The sequence below is a fragment of the Protopterus annectens genome, chromosome 8.part0 (genome assembly GCF_019279795.1).
Source record: "Protopterus annectens isolate FY-2018-M chromosome 8.part0, PAN1.0, whole genome shotgun sequence".
Taxonomy (NCBI): domain Eukaryota; kingdom Metazoa; phylum Chordata; order Ceratodontiformes; family Protopteridae; genus Protopterus; species Protopterus annectens.
Genome location: NC_056741.1, coordinates 1,767,275,753 through 1,767,301,179, shown reverse-complemented (window position 1 = coordinate 1,767,301,179; position 25,427 = coordinate 1,767,275,753). Strand labels below are relative to the sequence as shown.

Sequence of the window (25,427 nt, the reverse complement as noted above, 5' to 3'; positions counted from 1 at the left end):
AACTGACAGAGCATCAGAGAGGGATGAGCATTACTGTCTGTGGTGGATGGGCAATTTCATGGCCATTTCTTGTGATGATGCCTGGTTAAGGTTGGGGACATCACTCTAGGAGGCATGTGTCAAAGACACCCCATTCCTGATGGCTTTCTCTAGATTTGTTAGTCTAAGAGGGTGAGAGGTATGCCCTGTAGTGCAGTTTCATGCATACTGCTCAAATGTCCAGATAGATTTTTGCAACATATTTTTGGTGAGTTCCTCATAAAAGTTGTGATTTCCTGGCAGTTCAGTGGAATGATCTGAGGATAGAAGTCACTAAATAATGACATACATTTGATTTTCCAACTTCAAATCCTTCATAAACTGCATGTTAACAAAAACTCTATTCTGGCAGCTTTCTAAGTTTATCTGAGCAATGTTTAAAATTTGTCCCTATTTGTGTGCCTCCCTCCTTTTTGTCAGGCTGTGTCCAGGAATTTCAGCTGTAACAGGGTTGAGAGGCATGGCTCCATGGCTGTATTCAAAAAGTTTTCGAAAACAGACAGAACAGCAGCACTGAGCCTACATGGTTGCTTTGTACCATGTTGAATTGCTTCAGCCTCTTTTCCTGGTTCATATGAATGCTAATCAGCTGCTTATGCAGCCAATTAGCATGCCACAATGTTTACATGGTTTCCAAATGGTCACCATGGTTTCCCCGGGCGTGCCCGCCTCTACAAGGCACTTACTGAATTTAATCTCCTGATCCAGTGTGCATTGGTAATCATTTAAAGTACTTTTAATGTACTTTTTTGTGAAAAATGACTTTTTTTTTTACTACTTACCTGTTTTACCATCTACTGTTGCAAGGCTTCCCTGAGCATTAGGCATCTTCTTTGATTTAACTATAGAACAACTTGCTGGTTTCTCAGTTTTTCCTTCTTCCAGCCACAAAAAGAAAGAAAAACTCTTACCACCCTTTGTCACCACAGCAGACTACTAAAGGTACTCAGCTGTAGATGGATGACTGATGTCGCCATTTATGGTTCTTCAGACCATTCATCTTTTTCCTTTGCTCACTTTGCTTTAGCCCCTACAGCCAGCACTAACCCAAAGGTTAGACAAGTCTTCTGCAGCTGTTGCAGTGGCCTTGGTGGGCGAGAGAAAACTTCTTGTTGGTCCTCACAGAAGGAGTAGGGAACACCCATTAATGGGGATGGTTTTCTTTGAAAAAGTGGGTTTGCTTCTTCAGAAATTCCTATCAAAAAGAAACAAAAAACTTAGACATATTTGTTCTGCTTTATTGGGCTTAGCTCATTTTGTAGGCTCTTGACCCTTCCATTTTAATGGTTTCTGGTAAAAGAAAATTATTATTTTCTGAAGAAGATTGAGATTTTTAACCCCACAATGATTTTTCTCCTCAGGTTTCTGGTTCATTTTCTGAGAAAAGTGTGTCCACCACCATTCCCTTTGAAGGATTATCTTTTTTCTAAAACTATTTCCTGAATGGATCAGTTGTTTCAATGGGAACATAACAATTTTCCACTGTCCTTGAAGAAGTATTATGATTTATTGCTAATTGATTTTCATAACTTTCCAGGAGATGTGAAAGTGGAAGTTTTGAATTCTCTCTTGGACAGAGACTTGGTGTTTGAACCGTCTACTGCAGAGGTCCTCCTGTTCTCTCAGCACTGGAGGATGTTTTTGTCAGCCTGCAACTTGCCTGGTAGCCAGCCTGCTGACTCCAAAAAAGCAGATAGATTATATAAAGTTCCTCAGTCTTACAATTTTTATATACTAATTCCAGACCAGAGCCAGCAATTATTTCTGTTGTGAACCCAACTACTGCTAGACATCTAGTTAATACCAATCCCTCACCTTCTGACAAGAATGTGAATGTTTTTTATAGATTTAGGAAAATGTGCATTCTTCTGCAAATAATTTTAGCATTCACAACTATCAAGTTTGTTTGCTAAGGTTTATGTTTGCCTTCTTTTGAGAGCATGTGGAATATTATTGCATCTGTTTCCTCTTCTGAGGATAAAATGTCTGTGTGACTAATTGTTCCTGTGTCTCAAACGACTACCTACAGCCTGAAATGTGATTATGATTCTACAGATGCCACTTTGAGGGCTACTGCCACTGCAACTATTATAAGGAGGCTTACTTGGCTGCATAGTCAGAAACTTCCAGAATACGTCAAACCTGAAGTTTTGAACTCTCCCATGAATAGAGAATTAGTTTTTGGACCATCTGCTGCAGAGTTCCTTAAAACGTTTGATGAGAAAGGTACACTGATTCAAGCAATCTCTCAGATTTTTCAGCCTTAAGTTTCCTAAGGGGTTTAATGCTATCTATACAACCTAGTTAAAAAAATGCAAAATAAACAAGCACAGCAAGCTACTTGTTAGCAGACATTTAAAAAGCAATGTCATTGAGTTTCCAAAAAGAATGGAGGAACCCCCTCAGAACAAAGGACAGTCTAATAACTCTGAGTGACTATCTACAAGAGTTTTATCCCCCTTCCTACCCTAGCACACCAGTAATCCTTTCCAAAAGTTTGAACCTCCATTTTTCTAATTGGTAACAGATACTTTCAGACAGATTGGTTCTGAAAGTAATCCATCAAAGTTACAGATAGCAGTGGGGGTCACTCCATCCTTTTTAAGGGATTCCTGTTCATCTGCCAGACAAAATTCCTCTTTTCTGTGCTGTCTCAGAGGGTGATAAAAACCGTCTGTCCTCCTCATTTAAGTATAATGTTTTATTCAATGTTTCTGGTGCCAAAGAAAGAAGATTCATGGGGTCTAGTTCTGGATCTTTCTTTTCTAAGCCTGTTTGTGACATTGCCCAAGTTTAACTTGTTATGCATTATTTTCTATTGGGAGTTTCTGGTAGTTGCGTCTTTCGGCTTTTCCCGGTTAGGGGTCGCCACAGCGGAACTCCGGTCTGCTAATGATTGGTAGTTGATTTTTACGTGATGAGTTACCAGCCCTGACGCACAACCTTCAACGAAGGTATGCCCATTCACACATATCTCCACGCAGAAGACGCTCTAGCAGAGAATCGAACCAGACAGCGTCTTACTGTGAGGCGACAACGCTACCGCAGCACCATCACCGCGGGTATTGGAGTTTCTGGTGACGTTAGATTTAAAAGATGCATATTCACACATTCTTATAGATCCAGATTTCAGATGTTTGTTAAGGATGTCTGTTACCCTTTGGTCTATCCACTGCTCCAAAGGTATTTACAAAGTGTCTAGTTCCTGTGATAGCCTTCTACAGACTGCAAGGTAGTCACATTTTTTCTTCATCTAGATGACTTGCTTATCTTTGTAGAGTCATTTTCACCTTGTCAGGAATTTCACTTGGTCAGGGATCTCCTACACAGGTTGAAGTGCTAGGAGAACACAGAAATGTCTTATATGACTCGTTCTCATAAGATTGTTTTCCTGGAGTGTCTCCTAGATATTTCAGTTCAAAGAGTCTTTATTTCACCGAAAAAAGTAGATCTGTATCTAGATCTATTCTTGAGTTTTACCACTGAGACTACTTTTTCAGACTGGGAACTTCTCAGGATTCTGGGTATCATGGCTTCTGATTCTCATAATTCTTTTAACAGGACTCCACATGAGAAGACTCCTTTGTTACATAACATCTCTCAACATCAAAATTTCCTGACTTTCCAGATTCCAGGTTTGGGGTTTGTAAAAAGGGAGATTTTTTTTTTTTTGGTGGAGAGATCAAATTTATTAAAATTCAGGTCTCCCATTTTCCCTTACAGATCACGTTCAATCTATAATAGCTAGAAATGAATAACGGTTTGGGTGCATTGAAGTTGCCCTTGAAGCTTTGGAAAATGGCACGCTGTTGTATCCTATTCAAGATACAACTCATTATACCTAATATTACTGCTGCAGTGATAAATCAAACATCTACTGTTATGGTAATTTTGCATCTGATGTTGTTAATCTTCATTCATTCCTTACTGATGGGTTTCAGTTCCGTCCTCGGAACCGACTTGGCCAATACAACAAGCTTGTGCCAGCCAAAAAACTCTCTAGCTAAGTCTTACCCATACTGCCTCTCTCCTCATCTCCTCAGATCTCATTTGACGCGTACTTCTCAAGACATGTCAAGCCACGTCTCAGCTAAGTAGTGGATATTTTTTGTACTTCTTGTATTTTTTCACTAAAATTCTCTCTTAAATATTTGCTTATTCTTATCCATTGATAGTTTTGCTTACCCCTTGTTGTTTCTGGAGTCGTTCTAGCCCCTTTCCTACCATTTTTTGGTAGTCTTAGTACCTTTGTTGGTACAGGCCCCTCCCTTACCTCTGTGGTAATTGTCATACCATCGTTGCTATTCCTCTTCTTTTCCCCTTCTTTCCTTTCTTTGTAACAAAAAAAATCTCTTCTTTCAAGCTGTGTGTGTGTTTGCCTATTCTCAGCTTCTCACTTGAATTTGACATAGTTAAGGTTGTGCCTTGTTTTATACTGGTATAATGTCTGCTAAAAAAGGGACAACCGGATTTAAGCAGTGCGATAAACGTAGGCAGCTCTCGTATGTCTACTGTCTCGGAGTTCCACACCTTCAGGTTCAACCACCTTGTGAACTCTGTAAAGGGTTCAGCTCTCACACTTTAGCAGAGCATAAAAATAAATTAATCTTGAAAGGACTACTAAAAACTCCCTTTTCAGAGGCACTGCCTGAGGTGGCGGTCTCAACACCTACTAGGAAAGACAGTAAAAAGAGAAGTCACTCGGTTCTGATATTTCCTAGCTCTAAGGAGCTAAAATCTTCTAAGGCTATTACTGAACCCAAGTCTAAATTGCCTAAAATGTCAGCACTGACTCTGTCGGCACCAGAGCCTGATGCTATTTCTATGGTGCCGACGTCATCAGCACCTTCTTCAGAACCGACAACCATAATTTCTGCTACGGCACTGGTAATTCCCTCTGTGCCAGACACACTTTCGACACCAACAATAGTATCTCCCTCCAATCTGGTCACTCCCTCCCCTTCACAATACACAGGTCCTTTGACCTCGGTGCTGAAAAGTGAATTTTTAGCCAAGGCAAGATACTCCCCGTCCATTGACCCCTTTTTTGGACAGCAATACAGTCCCTTTCTCAAAATGCCTGACTCCCCTTTGAGGATATCCACCAGTTCAACCAGGAGTCTTTCGGAGCTCGATGTAGTGAGGCTTGTTGATCAGCTCCTAGCAGCCAGAGGCATCACAACCCCAACCAAGACCTCCCTCCCAGCTGAAGTTGAGGGATTTTCTGCACAGACTCCAACATATCCTCCTTCAACCTCTCCTCAGGCTTTGGAGCCATCGGTACCAATGCCTATCCTGGTGCCAACCTTTTGGTTCCTGAAATGCTACCTTCCATGGTTCTGGATCCTATCCTGTAGGCTTCAGTTCATTCGGAGCTGATCCACCCTTGGGACCTTGACTGGCCTATCGGCACCATGACCCCTAGTTCGTCGTCAATTTTTTCTACAGCACTGTCTATGGTTTCAGTTGTTTTGGCAGCTCCTAGTCCTCTTGGGGCTCCAACCCTGGAGACTGGCTCATTGGAACAGGGTGTAACCCTGGTTCCAAGGTTGTCCTTCTCAGTTTTGGGCTCCCATCCCTCTTCAAGTGGGCCTGCCTTCCAGGTGATGGAGAGGGCTCTCACGTCCCTCAAGCTTGCAGTTGGCACCTTTGGCATCGGAACCAGACATTTGTATTTCCTCTTGTATGCAGCTGACACAACCCACTATGCTTGGACATTGGGCATGGGAGGAGCAAGAAGCCCAACTTTAGGGCACCCACTCTTCAGAGTCCTCTTCAGATGTTCCCCCTGAAGAACCACCCTGTAAGAGAATGTGTAAGAGGAAGCATGTAGATTCCTATGAGGAATCCCACACCAAAGATACAGATTTTGGTGAGGGAGAAGGGTCCCCACAGTTGCCCCCCTGAGGATGTCTTATTTGGAGACATACTAGAGATACTGAAACAGAGTGGCGACTGGAAGCCCATAAACCCTTCTACTGAGGAATCTGTGTTCTTGCAGGCTTTTCATGCTCGACCCTCTACTTCCTGGGTGACCCCGCCTGCAGATGAGCTAGTCAAGCTCATTGTGCATCGCACTTGGAAGGCCCTGACAAAGTTGAGATAATTCCCTGGAGGCTGGATAAAATTCTTTTTCCTTCAAAGTATCACCTTCATTGGTCCAAAGGCTTGACACTAGATTCCATGGTGGTGGTGGTGACTACTAGAAATGAACTTGCAGAAGAGAGTTCAACTGTCCATCCTCTGAAGAGGGAGTCCTGGATGATAGACAAACTAGGTAACTGGGTTTATGCTTCAGTGACCTTTGCCATATGGTTGCTGAACTTCCTGGCACATTTTACGCATCTTCAGAGAGACCTGATTACAGACCTTTCAGGAACCTTGGCAAGAGCATTGTCTGATGAGGTACTTGAAAAGTTGCCTTACAGCTTGCCATCCTGGAGTCCATTTCTAACTCCTCCATGCAGTTGATCACCCATACAACTGAGGGGGCAGCCAGAGCTGCAGGTTCAGGCGTTGTCATGAGACGTCACACCTGGATGCGCTTGTGTAACTTTGCAGACTACTTTGAGTCTTCCTTCATCAATGCTCCTGTTGATGAGTCTTCCTTGTTTGGCCCAAAGGTTAAAGACACTTTAGCCAGGTGTGAGAAGGATGGAAAGACACTATCTGCTGTGGGCCTACATTTTTCCACCCCTCAACGATCCTACACCAGGAATCAGAGAGGCAGGAAGATGTGGTTCAAGAAATCCTAAGGGCATTTTTGTGATGCATGTGGTGAGATCTCTCCCTGGGGCAGAGGGGGAAACTCTTTGGGAAGATGTCCCTCCCATGGCAGAGTGGGCCTGTAAAATCAGGGGTCCAGGGATTCTTTCTCTGGGCAACCCTATCAGTGCTCCTGAAGAGTGGCCCAATTGCTTACCTCTGGAAGCAGTCAGGGGAAATTCTCTCTGCACCACTTAGCCTGGCATTCAATAACTTCAGATTCTTGGGTGCAGACGATCATGACCAGAGGTTACCTTATTCCCTTCAACATTTATCCAAGGCCTCTAAGGCGAATCCCCGATGTTCCACCCAGTCAAAGTGATGGGGCAGCACAAGAAATTCTAAAACTGATAGAAAAAAAGAGTCATCCAAACAGTCCCACCAGGCCAAATAGGATCCAGATTTTACTCAAGATTCTTTTTAGTGCCAAAGAAGACAGGGGACTGGAGACCAGTTTTTGATCTCAACATCTTGAACAAGTTTGTCAGACAGACAAAATTCCGGATGGTCACAGTTCAGTCTGTCTTTCCCTTTTTGGAAAAAGATGATTGGATGTGCTCCATAGATCTTCAGGATGCATATTACCACATAAAAATGGACAAATGATCCAGAACATATCGCCGCTTCTGGCTGGGAGCCAATCACTACCAATTTCTAGTACTATCCTTTGGTCTCACCACAGCCCCCAGGGTGTTCACCAAATGCATGGCAGTAGTAATAGCTCACTTGAGACTACAAGGATTCTGTCTGTTTCCATCTTTAGACGATTGGCTCCTTACTGCTCCAACCAAGAGTCTACTGCTTCAAGCTGTACACTACACCTTAAAACTAGCAAACAAGTTGAGCATCTCTATAAACCATGAAAAGTCAAACCTAGTGCTAGTTCAAAACTCAGAATTCATTGGGGCGATGTTCAACACGAAATCCTGTCTAGTTGCTCTACCTCAGCACAGATTGCAAAGGTTGAGATCTCAACTGTAAGTGATACTCTCTCAAGATCTAGTTCCAGCCCGATTGGTCTTACAACTTCTAGGTTCAATGGCGGCAATGATCACTCTGGTTCCACTGGCGAGATTCCATATGAGGCTGCTTCAATGGCTCGTAGCCTCTCAGTGGTCTATAATGATGCTCCTAATGACTTATCCGATTCGCATAACAAACTGTTGCAAACAAGATCTGAGTTGGTGGATGAAACCGCAAGAAGAGTTATTGAGTTGCCCTTTTTCACCCACTCAACCCAAGGCCACCTCCCTGATGGGGTGGGTGAGGGGCATTTTCAGGGAAGAACTGTCCAAGGGACTTGGTCTCCCTTAGAGGCCAAGCTGCATATCAATGTCCTAGAACTGGGGGCGGTGCTTCTAGTGTTGCAAGCATTTCAACCAACCCTTACTTCAGGGACAATTGCTATCCAGTCAGACAATATCAGTAGTCTGGTACATCGACAAGCAAGGAGGAACCAGATCCTACCCTCTATGTTGGGAAGCACTAAGAGTGTGGCAATGGGTGATAGATACAAACAGCTTTCTGATAGCAATGCACATTCCCATGAGATCCAATGTGATTGCGGACAAATTGAGCAGAAACATTTTGATGCCTCATGAGTGGTCTTTCAACCTTGTAATTGCGGCACAAATATTTTGTCATTGGGGACAACCTTACTGTGATCTCTTTGCCTCTCCCTCAGACCACAAATACAGCAGCTACTTCACCCTGATCCTCCTCAGGGTGAGTCACCGAGAGATGCTCTGATACACAATTGGCCCCCGGGACTGTTTTATGCCTTCCCTTCCCTTCCACTGATTCCACTTTTCTTAAAGAAAGTGCAACAGTTGAGAAGCAAGGTAATCCTCATTGCATTTTTTTGGGCCCATCAAGTCTGGTTTCTCTTCCTATGGCCTCACATGGTCCACCACCTATGGACTCTGGATCCAACCCCAGGACTCTTGTCTCATCCACCCAGGGGCTGGTCCATCCCAGTCTACTGAGTCTCAAGCTGATAGCTAAGTTTCTCTACTGCCACTGATTGCCAGGCAGAATAACCTATCTTCCCCAGTGTGAAGGATACTTGTAGCTTCTCATAAACTATCCACCAGGAAACTTTATACAGTAAATGGGACAGGTTTGTGTTCTGGACTAAAGACCAAGGAATAGATTCCTTCTCTGCACCGGTCCATAAGGTCTTAGAATACTTGTCAATTTTACTCCAATCAGTAGCATCGGCCTTTATCATCACAATTCACTTAGCAGCTATCTCCAATTTTCATAATGTCTTTAATGATTCTTCATTAATATCCCACCGTCTATGCAAAACATTCCTAAAGGTAGTCTTACATTTGAGACCACCTCTTAAAGATCCTGAACCTTGGAATTCAACACTAGTCTTACAAACTCTAACTTGTCGACCATTTGAACCTTCAGCCACCTGTGATATGAAATATTTGTCATGGAAAACCTTATTCCTGGTAGCCATCACCTCAGCCAGGAGAACATCAGAGTTACAGGCCTTGTGTGTAAATCGCCCATATATTCTTTTCCATAAAGAGAGAGTATAACTTCTGACTAATCCCGCCTTTCTGCCCAAGGTTATATCAGAGTCGAATCTCAACCAGTCCACTTATTTGCCAGTTTTCTTCCCAGATTTTTCTAACAAAGGAGAATATTGTTTACACTTGTTAGATGTTCATAGACAATTACATTTTTACTTAAACAGAACTAAATCATTCAGGAAATCGGACCAGTTGTTCCTATCCTTTTCGGGTCCAACAATGGGCAGGTCAGTTTCCAAAATCACCTACCAAAGTGGTTGAGAGATTGCATTACCTTTGTCTATCAACAGAATAAAATACCTCTACCAACAAAAGTCAAGGCTCACTCCACCAGATCAGTGTCCACTTCAGTGGCCTTTCATTCTAGAGCCTCTATGGACTAGATTTGTGCAGCGGCCACCTGGGCAAAACCTCATACCTTTATTACTCATTACAAATTGGATTTGGTCTCCAGGGAAAGAGCATCCTTTGGCTCAATGGTGCTCAGGAATATCCTTCTATGGAGCCTCCCAGGACATAAAGTAGCTAGGGACTCTGTCCCATCAGTAAGGAATGAATGAAGATTAACAACATCAGATTCCCAATACTATTCTAGCATGTCCAAAGGTCAGTTGTCAATCTCCTCTCCCGTCCAGCTGGTGAATCTGGGAATCTTGAGGCAATGTTACAACTGCCTCATGTACACAGGCAACCCTCTCCTCCTCCCAACAAATTCCAACACATGTGAGAGATGCAACCATATAGCCAAACTGGAGGATAAGCTCTCTCAACTCAGTACTGGCATAACTAGTCAGGAGGAGAAGGAAACCACACTCACTACAATTCCAGTCTCACATAGACCTACCACGACAGCAAACCAAACACATAAACACACAAAAACATACTTGGAGGCTCTAAATAAAAATCTGCCTAAGAGGCAGAGACCTCCAAAGCAGACACCCAAGCAACCGCTACACCAAAACAAAACACGTGCAACACATAGCTCACAAAGCCAGTGTGCCGAACAGTCACAGCCCTTAAGGCTAAACAACACAGCTGATACACTTGTAATAGGTGACTCTATCGTCAGGCACACTGACGTCCCGCTCACCAGGCTGAACAAGGAGAAGGTCATGGTGAGCTGCCTGTCAGGCGCTAGGATCCGCCACATAACACACGCACTCAGGTCACTCCAAGGCAAGTACAAATATGACTCAGTCATTGTCCATGCTGGTGTGAATGACCTGAGACGTACCTCCCTGGACTACATGAAAAGAGACATAGAGGAGCTCTCTGAGCATGTAGCCCAGGCCGGTATGACCCTGACCTTGAGTAGCATCTTACCCTCACCAAGAATGATGCCACAATATGAAGACAAGATGATCAATTTCAACAATTGGCTTAAGTATTGGTGTCATTCAAAGGGGATCCAATGCCTGTTAGCCTGGGATGACATGCTCGACAAGCCACGATGCTTCGCTAGGGATGGCTTGCATCTGTCACCCCTGGGCTTTCGGATATTCGCAAAGGCTCTTGCTACCCCCATAGTGCCTTTTTTAGGCAAGGCTCAAAAGACAAACCCACCTCCATAGGTATCACAAGGGATAAGAAACTAAGAGTAATGCTACTCAACGTCAGAAGTCTAAACCTCAAGATGCACGCACTCTAAACTCTCCTTAGCATGGAGAACATCGATATCTGTGCAGTAACAGAAACCTGGTTCAAGGCTCCCGAGAGCACCCCAGCACTGCCAGGTTATACCTCATACCATGCTTTTCGGCCCCAAAACTTGGACCAAACCACAAAAGGAGGGGGAGTATCAATATTCATCAAAGATACCCACACCTCCAGGTTGGTGGCACAGCACGAAGCATCAGAGACTATCCATGTGCAACTAACAGTGGGTAAAACTGCCTTCCAGTTTATAGCCTGCTACAGACCACCCTCCCAATCCCAGGAACCCCACTCGGCCTTCCTGAGAACACTGGAAAATATGAAGGTCTCTCCAAACACCATTATATTGGGTGACTTCAACTACCCAAACATAGACTGGGAGCATTACTCTAGCTCCAACACCCTAGCCCAAAGGTTCCTAGAATTTATAAACTCAAATGGTATGGAACAACTTGTTACCACTCCCACAAGAGGGGAAAACATACTGGACCTGATCATCACCAACATGGGGACTCTATGCTCCAGACCAGAAGTGTATCCCTCACTGGTAAGATCAGACCATAAACTAATCTCACTGGATATTCACATCCCAACCCCACCCACTGCCCAGAAAACCACAGTGAAAAACTTCTCTAAAGCAAATTTCACACTCCTCAAAACCAAGGTGGAATCCTTCAAAGCCCCCGGGCCTGTGGAAAATACGGCCCAGACCACAGAATCCTTTATAAATGCATTCTATGGACACCTTCAGGAATGCATGGATCATGCAATCCCAAATAAAACCAAGACCCAGTCCTCCAAAGGCAGACTGGTCTGGTGGACCCCAGCCATAAACAAACTATACAATAGAAGGAGGAAGCTACTACATGATAGAGCAAAATCCCAAAAAGGGAAGGCATCTCTGATCAGTATTAGCAAAAAACTACGGGCACTCATAAAATCATCTAAGGCCAGCTTCGAGAGAAAAATTGCACAGGACACTAAGGATAATCACAAGGCTTTCTTTAGTTATGTTAGGAACCTGGGTGGGAATTCCCAGATATGCTCAGAATTAGTCCAAAATGACAAAAAATACACCAAACCCACAGACATTGCCAACATCCTAGCTGACAGGTTCAGCGCAAATGTCCCCCCCCCACTAAAAGGGCAAATATCTATCCCAGCAGAGTGCTGCCCCCCTGACATCTCAGATGCTCAGGTAAGAGCCGCCCTCTCCAAAGCAAAAAACACAGCATCAATGGGACCAGACGGTGTCCCGGGCTGCATCCTACATGAACTCCAAGAAGAGCTAAACCCAAACATAAAACTACTGTTCAATCTCAGCCTTACTACAGGATATGTACCCAAAGAGTGGCGTACAGCAACAGTGGTCCCTCTCCACAAAGGTGGTGCCTCAATGGATCCTGGAAACTATCGCCCCATAAGCCTGACTAGCTTGGTCTGCAAAGCTATGGAAAGGATCATCATGGACCTCATAAATAAAGATATTGGGGACCTACAGACACTGGATCCTACCCAGTTTGGCTTTGTTAAGGGCAGATCCTGCCTCTTAAACCTGGTTGATTTCTTTGAAACAGTCACCAAGGCCACTGACGAGGGGAAGGTGGTCCACACAGCCTACCTGGACCTCGCAAAAGCCTTCAATACAATACCCCACTCGGGCATTATAGATAAGCTCACCAGCTTAAATATAAACCCCTATGTCACTAGATGGGTTGCAAACTGGCTCAAGGACAGAACCCACATGGTTAGAATTGCTGGAGCCATGTCAGACTCCAAACCAGTTACAAGTGGCATCCCACAAGGCTCAGTCCTGGGATCTCTCTTTTTCGGTATATATTTCTCGGAGGTACAGGCCAACACGGAAGGACTGTGGCTGACCAAGTTCGCAGATGACTGCAAACTGGGTGCCATAATCGACTCTCCAGCCGACACAAGCATCATCCAAAAGGGCCTCATAGAAACAGACAACTGGTGCCAGAGCCATGGCCTCAAGCTAAATGCCAAAAAGTGTATAGTCATCCCCTTTGGCAAAAAGAAAGTGCCCACAAATTACCACATAGGTGGTAATCCATTAAGTACAGAAGAAGTAATTAGGGACCCAAGTTGATAGCAATCTCTCATTTGACAACCACATGGCCAAAGTGGTTAGAAAAACTTTTTATATAGCCCACCTAATCATGAAGGGATTCACATCTAGATCAGGGGAGGTCATTGTGCCTCTTTACTTATCCCTCATCAGGCCCATAATTGAGTACAATGCCCCTTTTGGGATGTACCTTACCAGACACCTGCAGCAACTGGAAAGACCCCAAAAGTACCTCACCAAGAGGATCAAAGGGCTCAAACAGATGCCATATGCTGCCCAGTTAAAGAAACTCCAGCTCTACTCAGTGGCATACTGCCTGCTCAGAGGCGATCTGTGCCTGAAGTATAAAGCCATGTCCAACCCGGAATTAATGGACATGCTGCACCTCAGAAAATCCAAATCCATCGAGCTACGCGCTCGAGAGACTTGAACCTCAGCACTGAAATAAATAGGACATGCTGGAGGGACAGATTCATAACCCAGAGGCTCCCTTCACTCTGGAATAAAATACCAGTCCAGGTTAGGCAGAGTCCCTCATTGACTCTCTTCAAGAGGAATCTTGATGAGTGGATGGGAGATTGTAGGTTTACCCCACGTATCACTTCTGTGTCACTGTTAGACAGAGGCACAGTATACTAACCTCGAAAAAGGGCATAGCAAAATTAATTTAAAATGCGTGGCGAAAGCCAAACACACTCTGGCTAGGCTTATAAATGCCCTAGGGCAGATAGCCTAGTATGAACCTATGAACCTATGAACCTAAGATAAAGAAGTTATGTTCTTACCATACCGTTCCATCTGTGTTGTTGATCTTCATTCATTCATTATGCCCCACCCTCCTAACCCCTTCCAAAAGACTCCTTAGGTTTGGATTTCATCCTGGTTAGTTAATAGGGAAGTTGCTCAGATAAAGCCTCTACTTTCTTCTATCTTTATGGGCAAACTTGATCTGAGGAGATGAGGAAAGGGCCACTATGGGTAAGACTTAGCTCAAGAGTTTTTTGGCTGGCGTGAGCTTGTTGTATCGGCCAAGTCGGTTCTGTGGCCAGAACCAAGACCCATCAGTAATGAATGAATGAAGATCAACAACACAGATGGAACATTATGGTAAGAACATAACTTCTTTTTACACAAACCTACACTTTTCTGCACAGGCCTAGTTCTTTTCCATTGTGGTCATCCACATAAATGGTTCTCATCAAATACTTACCTGGCAGGGGGAGTGCCTTGACCATGAGTTTGGTTCCCCTGGGTGATGTTCTTCCATTCCACTTAGGTTGGATTGACCCCTATGATTCCCCCAAATGTAGGAGCTGTATTTATGATTGCTGGAAAAGCTCACCCAGACTCTGCCACAACTTGCTGTGATGGAAAGGGTAGTTTGTTTTTCCTTTCTTCTATTTTATATTCCTTTATTACGTTCTGATTTGTATATTGTGATTTATTTTCTTTAAACACAGTGAATCATACATAAATCAAGCCCCCCATGGCTGCTGTTTTGTTTTTAAACTCAATCATCTTTCCAGTTGCCTGCCCCTTATTTTAATTTGACCACATATCTCCTTTCCTCTCCTCTTTCATTGATTATTGTGAATAAGCATAAAGTTATCATTTTGTGAAATCACTCCCTTCAACTATTTACATTTATTGGCCATCCCACTGTATTCCATAGAGCCAGTATACAAAGTACCCACCCCTTCCAATCTATACTGATCTGTTAAAATGAGTGGCTCTCTACTTAGATAGCTAAATCTTTAGTTACTCCCTCTTTTATATATAACTGTTTAGTGCAGGCTTAGCTCTTAGGATATTAAACCTTTTATTCCATCTTGCCTTTAAAATCTGCAACGTCTCCTCCAAGATATCCAATTACTGGAGAGCCCATGTTCTGCTTCTTAGTATTTGTCTTGGGATTAGTGCTTTTGTTTTGCTCCTGGTGAGAAAAGGAACATTGAGCATTATTTCCTGGAGACTTCTAATCAGCAGAAAGCCTAATAACTGCTTAATAGGCACCAGCTTGGAATTTGTAATTATAATTTGCTCCCTGTGAGAGAAGCAGCAGAGTGCATCGATTCCTGACTGTTAGTGGTTGGGCAGTAAGTGTCTGTGTTTGACCTTCCTGATTGATCTGAATGCTATTTAAGGCATCTACCAGGAAAAGGCTACAGCAAGCCTACAGACCCTCACATCATCTGGGACAAGACTGTGGACTACCAAAGATCCTGTGGTCTGCTTTTTATATTGGGATTGGTGATACTGTTTTGCTTCTGTTGAGCAAAGAAGCAAAGGAGCATTGTATCCTAGCAGCTTGAAGCTGTGGTGAGACCTGCACTAGTAGTAGCCAGACAATAGCCATTCAGGTGACTCCCCTCTTTTCATCATTCTGGACAAGCTAATTCTTATTTTTAGTAAATACTACTTGATTTCCTGGTGTCTAACCTAACTTTAGAATATCTGCCTAAATACTTCATCCATAAAACATCAGGGTCTACTTATTAGTTTCCCTTCAAGTGTTTGGGAGTGCCCTGTATAGAAGCAGACACCCTGAGCTGACATTTTTCCTGTAAAAGTACCATTGAAATCTCAACAATACCTAGCTGCACATGGCACAACTAAGTTGAAGTGACAAGCACTGTCCCCAGAGTTGACTCCAACTGTCTAATCAATAAAAAAAGGTTTGCTGCCATGGATATGAATTTTTCTACTATCTCTGTTACCGGTTTGGTGAATATTGGCATCCTGAGACAATGTAGAAACTGCCTCATGTTTAATGACAACCAATTAATTCTCAAACAAACTGATATGGTATGTGAGAGATGTATTTACACAATGTCACTGGAGGCAAAGATCTCACATAAAAGCACTCCTAATGTCAATCAGGTTTTCAGTAATACACATGCTGCATCCATCACACATAGTTCAAAATAGACACATAGACCCACATATGCTGAGGCACTACTTATAATACCATAAGGCAAGCCACCCCACAATCCAACTTTCTGGACATTGGAGACTGAAGGAGAAATGGTCAGTTTCTTATCAGGGGCCAGAATCCATCACATTACACATTCACTCGGGTCTTTGGTCTACATGTACCAGTATGACACAATCATAGACCATCTGGGTGTAAATGACTTAAGACATGCCCCCTATACAATATGAAGAGAGATATTGTGGAGCTCTCAGAATATGTATCCCATGTTGATATGAGCCCAGCAATGAGCAGCATTTTACCATCCCAAAGATAATGCCACAATACGAACAAAAGATGACTGACTTTAATAATTGGCTTAGTTTCTTGTGTCATTCTGAGGGGGTGCAATATTTGTCAGCATGTAAATAGATGGTCAACAGACCACACTGCTTTGCCAGGGATGGTCTGCATCTCTCCCCTCTAGACTTTCGAATATTAGCTAAAACATTAATGTTAAGTTGTCAATCTCGCCTTCATTCTTGCTGGATGGGTTCGGAGCCAACCCTCGGCTCCGACTCGGCCTATACTAAAGCTCGAGAGCTATTTATACCGGCTCGAGGCTACCCTATCTCCCACAATGCTAGGCGCTAACTACCCAGATCTCATTAGCCGCTTACAGCTGCGAGGTACGTTTATTACCGGCTCTACAGGTTAGATATTATAATTCTTAAATTTCTATCTTTTAGTCAGATTTTCAGTTAGTTTTTAGTTAGCGACCATCCCTTTAGCTTCCCTTCATAGCTAATCCCCCTTCCGGTCCCTTTTAATCCTTATCCTAACCCCCTTTGGTTATAAGGTTATGCCTTTGGGCCTATTCTGCTTTCTTTAACTTGTCAGTTTAATTTTTGTGTGACTGACTTAGCTTGTTTTAAAGGGTGTCTGTGGGTGTGTGTGTGTGTATATTTTTTGTACTTTTTAGGATGTCTAAAGACACCAGGGTCTCAGGCTTCAAGAAGTTTAACTCGTGCTGTCAGAAAATGTCGCTGACAGACGGTCACACTTCTTGTGTTTATTGCCTGGGCCCTCTGCACCTGCAGGACTCTTGTTCGGTCTGTCATGCATTCAGTCCAAGAGTCCTGCAGGAACGCAGAAATAAGTTAATTTTGAGGGGCTTGTTAAAGCCTGAAGGTTCCCCGACCAAGTCATCATCGGGGAAGCATTCGAAGCCATCTAAGCCGTCGGCTCCGAGTTCAGAGCCTTCGACTGGTGGTGCTCTGACTGCTGTTACATCGGCTCCGGCTGGAGCCGATGTTTCCAAGACACAGTCTTCCTCATCAGCTCCGGCTGGAGTCGACGTTCCTCAAATTCAGGCTTCTACATCGGCTCGAGCTGGAGCCGATGATTCTAGGACTCAGTCGGCGCCGATAGTGGTGTCGGCGCCATCTGCTAGCCGTAAATGGTCCAGGTCCCCTTCCTTGGAATCTGTTCACTTGGCTCCGAGGTCTCCCTTACTCTCGGAGTGGAGTCATCGAACCCATTCCTCCAGGTCTTCCAGGCTCTCAGACCATGACCTCGAGAGGGTGGTTAGTAGACTTCTTAAGTCTCAGGCACTAGCCCAAATGCTCCATAGCCCTTCTCAACAGACAGTGGCTATTCCCACCCCATCTTTGATTCCTCCTCCGACTCTTCCTCTGAGTTCGGAGCCGGAGCTTGTGGGAGCCGTGGCTGTCGACACGTCGGAGCCGATACCTCACCTTTCGGCTCTGTCGTCGGCTCCGGTCTCTTCCATGGTCCCATCCTTGGAGGGATCTGGGCACATGGACTTCCTCATCGGCTCCGAGGGGGCAAGTGGCATCGGACCCTTGTCCGACCCCGTTCTCCCTCTCGGAGCTTCGGCGCTGCTAAGTTCAGCCCCGACATTAGCTTCGGAGCCGTCCCTCTCGGTGCCAGGAGGGGTCCTTATCTCTTCGGAGCGGGGACCTTCTACCCTGCCTGATAGGGGCACCTTCAAAGTCATGAGGAGCATGCTGGCCCCTGTGCCTGCTCCACAGTCGGCTCCCTCAGCTCCTCCCTCTGTAGTGCCTGCTGCGGTCTCTACCCACCCTCTCATTCCTGACCGTAGAGATCCAACGCCTCAGGTTTCCCCATTGGGAATATCCTCCTCTTCCGAGGTTTCCCCTGATCCATCAGGGGAACCCCCTCGAAGAGGAAATGTAAGAGGAAGCATGTGGACTCCCCTGAGTCCATTACATCAGATACCGACTTGGATGAGTCGGAAGGGTCCCCACGGTCCCCCTCTGAGGATGTCTCCTTTTCAGACATCCTTGAGATCCTGAAGCAGAGGGGGAACTGGTTTACCCTTAATCCTTCCGAGGACGAGTCGGTTTACCTAGAGGCATTTGGCTCTCGCCCTTCCACCTCCTGGGTGTCTCCGCCCTTTGACCCACTCATGGAAGTGGTGGCACGGAAGGCGTGGACGGCCCCTGATACGATGGAACCTACCCCACAGAGGCCTTCCAAATTCATAACAGCCCCTTCGGACAAACAGTTTTTAGCCAAGGGTGTCCCGGTTGACGCCATGGTGGTGGCTGCAGCCACTAAGAAGGAACTGGCTGATCCTTCAGTACCTGTCCATCTTCATAACAAGGAGTCTAGGACTATGGATAGGTACTGCAAGTGGATGTTTTCTTCAGCGACCTTTGTCATGCTGTCGCTGAATTATCTGTGCCACTTCACCCGCCTTCAAAGAGACATGCTCAAAGAAGTGGGTGAGGTCTTACAGGATCCAACAGCTGCGGGGTCTCAGGACAAAATAAATTCCCAGCTGGCAACCCTGAATTCCATTGTCAACTCCTCCATGCGGCTTATTTCCTATGCGGCCAATGGGGCGAGTAGGGCTGCAGGCACAGGCGTTGCCTTAAGGCATCACGCCTGGATGCAGCTTTGTAACTTTGCAGATCCCTTTAAGGCATCCTTCACTAACTCCCCCTTTGATGGTTCAGCTTTGTTTGGACCTCAGGTGAAGGATACTTTGACCCGATGCGAGCAAGAAGGCAAGACTCTCTCTGCTGTGGGAGTCCATTTTTCCACCCCGTCTAGACCATACCCTAAGGGTCAGAAGGGTGGGAAGATGTGGTTCCGTAAAGCACAAGAGGTCGTGCCTGACGCAAGAGGTCAGTTCCACTCTAGAGGCAGGGGGGGAACAATAACAGACGCCGCCCTAGGGGCAGAGGAGGTCCGCAAAATCAGGGTAGCAGAGAGTCTCTTTCTGACAAACCCTTCCAGCATCCCTGAGAAGCTGCCCGACTGTCCGCCTTCGGAAGCAGTCGGGGGAAGGTTATCACTGTACCCAGAAGCCTGGCCTTCACTCACCCAAGACAAATGGGTACAGTCGATCATATCCGAGGGTTACAAAATTCCTTTTATCCACACCCCAACTCAGCCAAAAGGACCCCTCCCAGACATTCCACCCAGTCTAAGGGAACAAGCAGTACTAGAAATATCAAAACTGCTAACAAAAAGAGCCATCCAGCCAGTCCCAGCAGACCAACAAGGATCCAGAATCTACTCCAAGTTATTTTTGGTACCAAAAAAGACAGGGGACTGGAGACCAATATTGGATCTCAGCAGACTAAACAAGTCTGTAAGAAGAACGAAGTTCCGGATGGTCACGCTACAGTCCATTCTACCCTTTCTGGGTCAGGACGATTGGATGTGCTCAGTAGACCTTCAGGATGCATACTACCACATCAAGATGCACAGGAGCTCCAGGAGGTTTCTCCGCTTCCGGCTGGGAGCCAGTCACTATCAGTTCAGAGCCCTGCCCTTTGGTCTCACTACAGCCCCCCGAGTGTTCACCAAATGAATGGCAGCGGTTACGGCTCATCTGAGGCGTCAAGGATTCCAGGTGATGTTCATCGTGTTACCCTGCTGCAGTCATCACACTTGGGTTATCCTGTCATCAGGCGGTCCCGCAGTCGGCCGGAATTCCAAAGTCTTGGTCCGGCATCAGTTCCTGTCGCCTCTTCCCTGACGTCAGTCCGCCAGGGGTATATATAATGCAACCGATGCCATTTTCTTCAGTCTTTCTTGCCGCACGGTGCCCGAAGCAGAAACAGTTCGCAAGTGCCGGTCGGCCGACTCCTGAGATTTTCGAATTTGAATTTCAGACCGAAGTCTTCTATAAAGCTAAGTACCCCGTTGGGGAAACTTTTCTTGCCTCAGACCGATGTCAGAAAAAGTTAACAATTGTATTTCTTGTGGGAAGCAAATACATCATAAGGATTTTCATTCTTATTGCATACCTTGCCTAGGCCCAGACCACGATGTCACTACTTGCCGGTTTTGTGCTAGGTTTAATAAGCGTACTATTAAAAGATGCTTTGATTTCGCACGACACTACTTCGGTAGGAAATTTAACTACACCATGCCATCGGAGCAACCGACTACCGGCGTGCACAAAAAACACAAGGATAAGGACAGACAGCCCAGGCCTAAGCCAGATTTCGAGGCCTCGGCCGAGCCGGTCTCTGGTTCTCCGGTCCTCAGTGAGGCTCCAACACAGCCCCTGACTACCGCAGATCTGGAACCCGAGACCGCTACGGAATTTTTGGCAGAATGCACCAGGCCGATGCAGCCATTAAGTTCAGGCCCTTCCGACAACATTGCTACAAAGGACGTCAGTGCTACAGAAACGCCATCGGTTTCTGAAGGCGTTTTCAGACCGATGACCCTCACCATTAAAACGTTTTCTAAGACAAAGACTCCTACTAAATCTAAAAGGACTGCACTTCAGTCTCCTGTTCAAGACCCCATGCCTAAGAAACAGATGCTCAAACTGGCTGAAGATTTGATTTCTTTAATCAGGGGTTCCCAGCCCCCTCCTGACAAAAGGCCTAGACAAGAGGAAGATTATGCATCCTCTGAACAAGTGTCCATTTCTTCAGACTCCTCTGAGGACCAAGATTACTCCTTCTCTCCTTATGAAGATTCTGATGCTGAGGACTCTATTCCCTCAGCTTCTCCTCCTGAAGACTACTCCTTTGGGGAAACTTTACACACTATAAGGGAACATTTTCACTGGGAAGGTCAGGACTACTCTGACTCGAAGAAAAGGCTCAGAGAGTTTCTTTTACTCCCCCAACACAGACTACTTGCCATCCCACCAGTTTTGGACATTGTGGATGATGTTTACTTAGAATCCAGTTTCAACCCAGACTCTCTACCTCCTGCTCCGGCTAAGCCTGACAGATACTATAGAGTGCCTGATTCCCACAAATTTCTTTACAAAAGCCCTGTAGCTGATCCAGAGACTATCTCCCAGGGACCCAAGGGGGCTAAGGCTTCTATGGCTAAAAACCCAGTACCTTCTGAGAGAGATTCCAGAGCACTAGACAGGTGGGGGAAAAAGGTTTACACTTCAGCCACACTAGCTATGAGGGCACTGAATTGCCAATTTCACATGCTTAAGTATCAGCAATTCCTAATCTCTCAGTTAAAGCAAAGAATAACCACTCTCCCTCAACAATCTGAATTGAAAGAAGTACAGGATCTGTTACACGCCACTGAGCAGGTGGGCAAACATACCTTACAATGTGGGTTTGATTCTCTGGAGGCCTCCTGCAGAGCAGCTGTCACTGGGTCTGTTATACGTAGACATGCTTGGTTAAAGGAACAAACCCTGCCTGATCATGTTAAAGCAAAACTACTAGATGCTCCCTTACAGCAGGATGTTCTTTTTGGAGTTAAAGCGGAAGAAGTTTTAAAGAAAATGGAGGATAAGGCAAAATCTATGCAGACAGTCAAAGATTTCCTACAGGTACAACCCCCTCACTTCAGCAGAAACTGGCCAACAAAAAATTGGTCCTTTCCAGCTTCTGACAGACCACAGAGGGGTAAATACAGACGCCCAAGGGGCAGAGGACAACCACAAGCCCATTATAAACCTCGCCAATGGGGCACTACAACACAGAAGGGAGGAGAAGACAGGTCCCAATCCACTAGAAGGCAAACTCAATGACTTGCACCTCATCTGGCCAAGCAATACTCTCTTGACAGCCCCCTTGGGGGGGAAACTAGGACTTTTTGCAGACAACTGACACATTGTCACAAAGGACAAATGGGTCCTAGACATAATTTTACGAGGATACAGATTCCACTTTTACACCTTGCCAATGAAAAGAGGAATGCCAAACCTGCCACAAAATCAATGGGCAGAGGCACAAAAGCAAATTTCAGCTCTCATGGACATGAGAGCCATTCAACTGGTACCTACTCGAGAGCAAGGCCAAGGATTTTACTCAAGACTCTTTCTAGTGCCCAGAAAGGACAATGCTTGGAGACCAATTCTGGACCTTTCAATTCTAAACACTTACTTACAAGTACCCAAATTCAAGATGCTAACACTACAGCAGCTACTTCCCATGTTGGGCAAGGAAGCATGGCTAGTAACGTTGGACCTCAAGGAGGCATACCTGCATGTCCCTATCAGACAAAGTTGCAGAAGATACCTCCATTTCATTGCAGGTTCAATCCATTACCAATTCTCTGCACTGCCCTTTGGCTTATCTACTGCCCACAGTCTTCACAAAATGCCTGGCACCAGTAATTGCATGCTGCAGAAAAAGAGGAATTCAAATATATCCATACCTGGACGACTGCCTCATTCAAGCAGAAAGAAAAGACATTCTCTTACATCATCTGGCCTTTGTAAAGCATCTACTAAACTGCCTGGGGTACACAGTAAACGAAAAGAAGTCAAAACTAGTACCCTCACAAAAAATGACATTCCTGGGTGCCAGCTTTTAATACAACGGCCCAGAAGGCTTATCTTACGCTAGACAAGCAACTACAACTGACTCAATATTTCAAGACAATGGCAACGAAGACCCAATTAATTGCAAGAAAAATTCTGCAGGCCTTGGGCTTCATGGCATCTTGCATACTAATAATACCATTTGCAAAGCTGCATATGAGGAAATTACAGTGGTACCTAAAAAGCGTATGGTCTCAACACAGCCACAGCTTGGACACAATGATATCTCTCATTCCCTTCCTACAACAGGAATTTCTATGGTGGTCACAGGCATGTCACCTCAATAAGGGTCAGCCTTTCACCTTGCCCCCAGCCAGGCAAACTATCACAACAGATGCTTCAGATTATGCCTGGGGGGCACACATGGCAGGGCAATGCGTTCAAGGCCTATGGACTGCAGTTCAAAGAAATCTGCACATAAATCAAAAAGAGATGCTAGCTGTACAGAAAGCTCTGACGGCCTTCAAGGATCTATTACATCCAGGACAACTGGCAATAAAGACGGACAACACCACAGTAATGTGGTACATAAACAAACAAGGGGGTACACATTCCTACCCTCTATGCAGGCAAGCAACGATCTTCTGGAACACAGCTCTGGCTTACCAAGTTCAGTTACAAGCTCAGTTCCTGCCAGGACAGAAGAACACATTGGCAGACGACCTCAGCAGAAACATCAAGGATCCCCACGAGTGGAAACTAGATCCAACAACATTTGCAATGATAACTCAAAAATGGGGCCTTCCAGACATAGACCTGTTTGCCAGTCATCAAAACTATCAACTGACAAAATTTTGTACAAGGACATTTCACCATCAAGCTTGGAAAGTGGACGCACTCTCTTTCAGTTGGAAAAACCTGACAGTATATGCCTTCCCTCCATTGCCTCTCCTCACAAAGGTTCTTCTGAAAGTCAAAAAGGAGAAACCACGACTGATTCTCATAGCCCCAGACTGGCCACACCAGCACTGGTACCCGCTACTGAGAAATATGGCCAACAGCCCACCATGGATATTGCCTCAAATCCTCCATTTGCTCACACAACAAAACAATCAGATTCTACACAGCCAGCTCAAAACTTTAAATCTGGCTGTATGGCAAATCTACTAAACATCCAACCAGCTCCTCTTTCCCAAGCAGTTCTGGATGTTATTCTGGAATCCAGGAGACCAAGCATCAGGAAGGCTTATTCGGACAAATGGAAAAGGTTTTGTGCCTGGAACCAAGCTAAAGGCCAAGACACAATTCAGCCTCACATGCCTCACATTCTACAGTATTTAGATGAGATGTTGCACAAAGGACTTTCTTTTTCCTCCATTAAAATCCATGCTTCAGCTATTTCAGCTCACTACAACACGGATCCACCTTTATTTTCACATCCTCTTCTAAGGCAGTTCCTCAGAGGGGGAAAAAACATTAGACCACCCAGGAGAGCTCCTACACCAACATGGGACCTCAATTTTGTTCTGGAAAAACTAGCGCTACCTCCCTTTGAACCAGCTTTCTCTGCAGATCTTCAGTTCCTATCATGGAAGACTGCCCTGCTGCTAGCAATAACTTCAGCTAGAAGAGTCTCAGAGCTACAGGCACTAATGGCAGTGGAACCTTTCCTCATTTTTTCAACAAGACAGAGTTTCTCTACGAACTCATCCTTCCTTTATGCCTAAGGTGGTTTCCAGTGTGGCTTTAAATCAAACCATCCACTTACCCACCTTCTTCCCAAATCCACAGAACAAAGGTGAGAGACTCCTGCATTCCTTGGACATTCACAGGCAACTTCGTTACTACTTGGACAAAACTAAGGTTTTCAGAAAATCTGACCAGCTCTTTGTATCCTATGCTACAGCTTCTCAAGGGAAAGCTATATCAAAACAAACCATTTCTAAATGGATAGGTCATTGCATACATTTTTGCTATACCCATCATGGGAAACCAGTCCCTGCTACCATTAGGACCCACTCTACCAGGGCAACAGCTACTTCTACAGCCTTTCTAAGGGGGGTTCCAACCAAGGAGATTTTAGAAGCTGCAACTTGGAGTTCAGTACACACCTTTACCAAACACTATCACTTACCTCTTTAGTCTAAGACCAGGGCGGGCTTCGCCACTGCAGTACTGCAGGGCCTTATAGCCTCCACTAACCCTATCTGATACCTCCCCCCTTCCTTAGCTTTGGGATTCAACCCAAGTGTGATGACTGCAGCAGGGTAACATGATGAACATAGTACAGTTTTGTACCTACCATAAACGTAGATGTTCGAGTGTTCACCCTGCTGCAGTCCAGGTTACCCTCCCTCCATCCCCTCTGATCTACTGGCTAATTCTCTTCAATACCTTACTGATGTATTTGCTTATAGCTGAAGGGATTTTGTGTTTGTGCAGAGGTTACTCCATTTGGTACTAATTTCTGACCACCTTTTTGGGGGCACCTGACATCTGGGGCAAGAAAAACTGAAGAAAATGGCATCGGTTGCATGATATATACCCCTGGCGCACTGACGTCAGGGAAGAGGCGACAGCAACTGATGCTGGACCAAGACTTTGGAATTCCGGCTGACTGCGGGACTGCCTGACGACAGGATAACCCAAGTGTGATGACTGCAGCAG

The 25,427-nt window shown here is 45.2% G+C and overlaps 1 pseudogene; it reads left to right on the top strand.

The window, feature by feature from the left end:
• The first annotated feature begins 14,294 nt into the window (after positions 1 to 14,294).
• On the top strand, positions 14,295 to 14,448 carry LOC122809827 (annotated as a pseudogene).
• Positions 14,449 to 25,427: the final 10,979 nt, after the last annotated feature.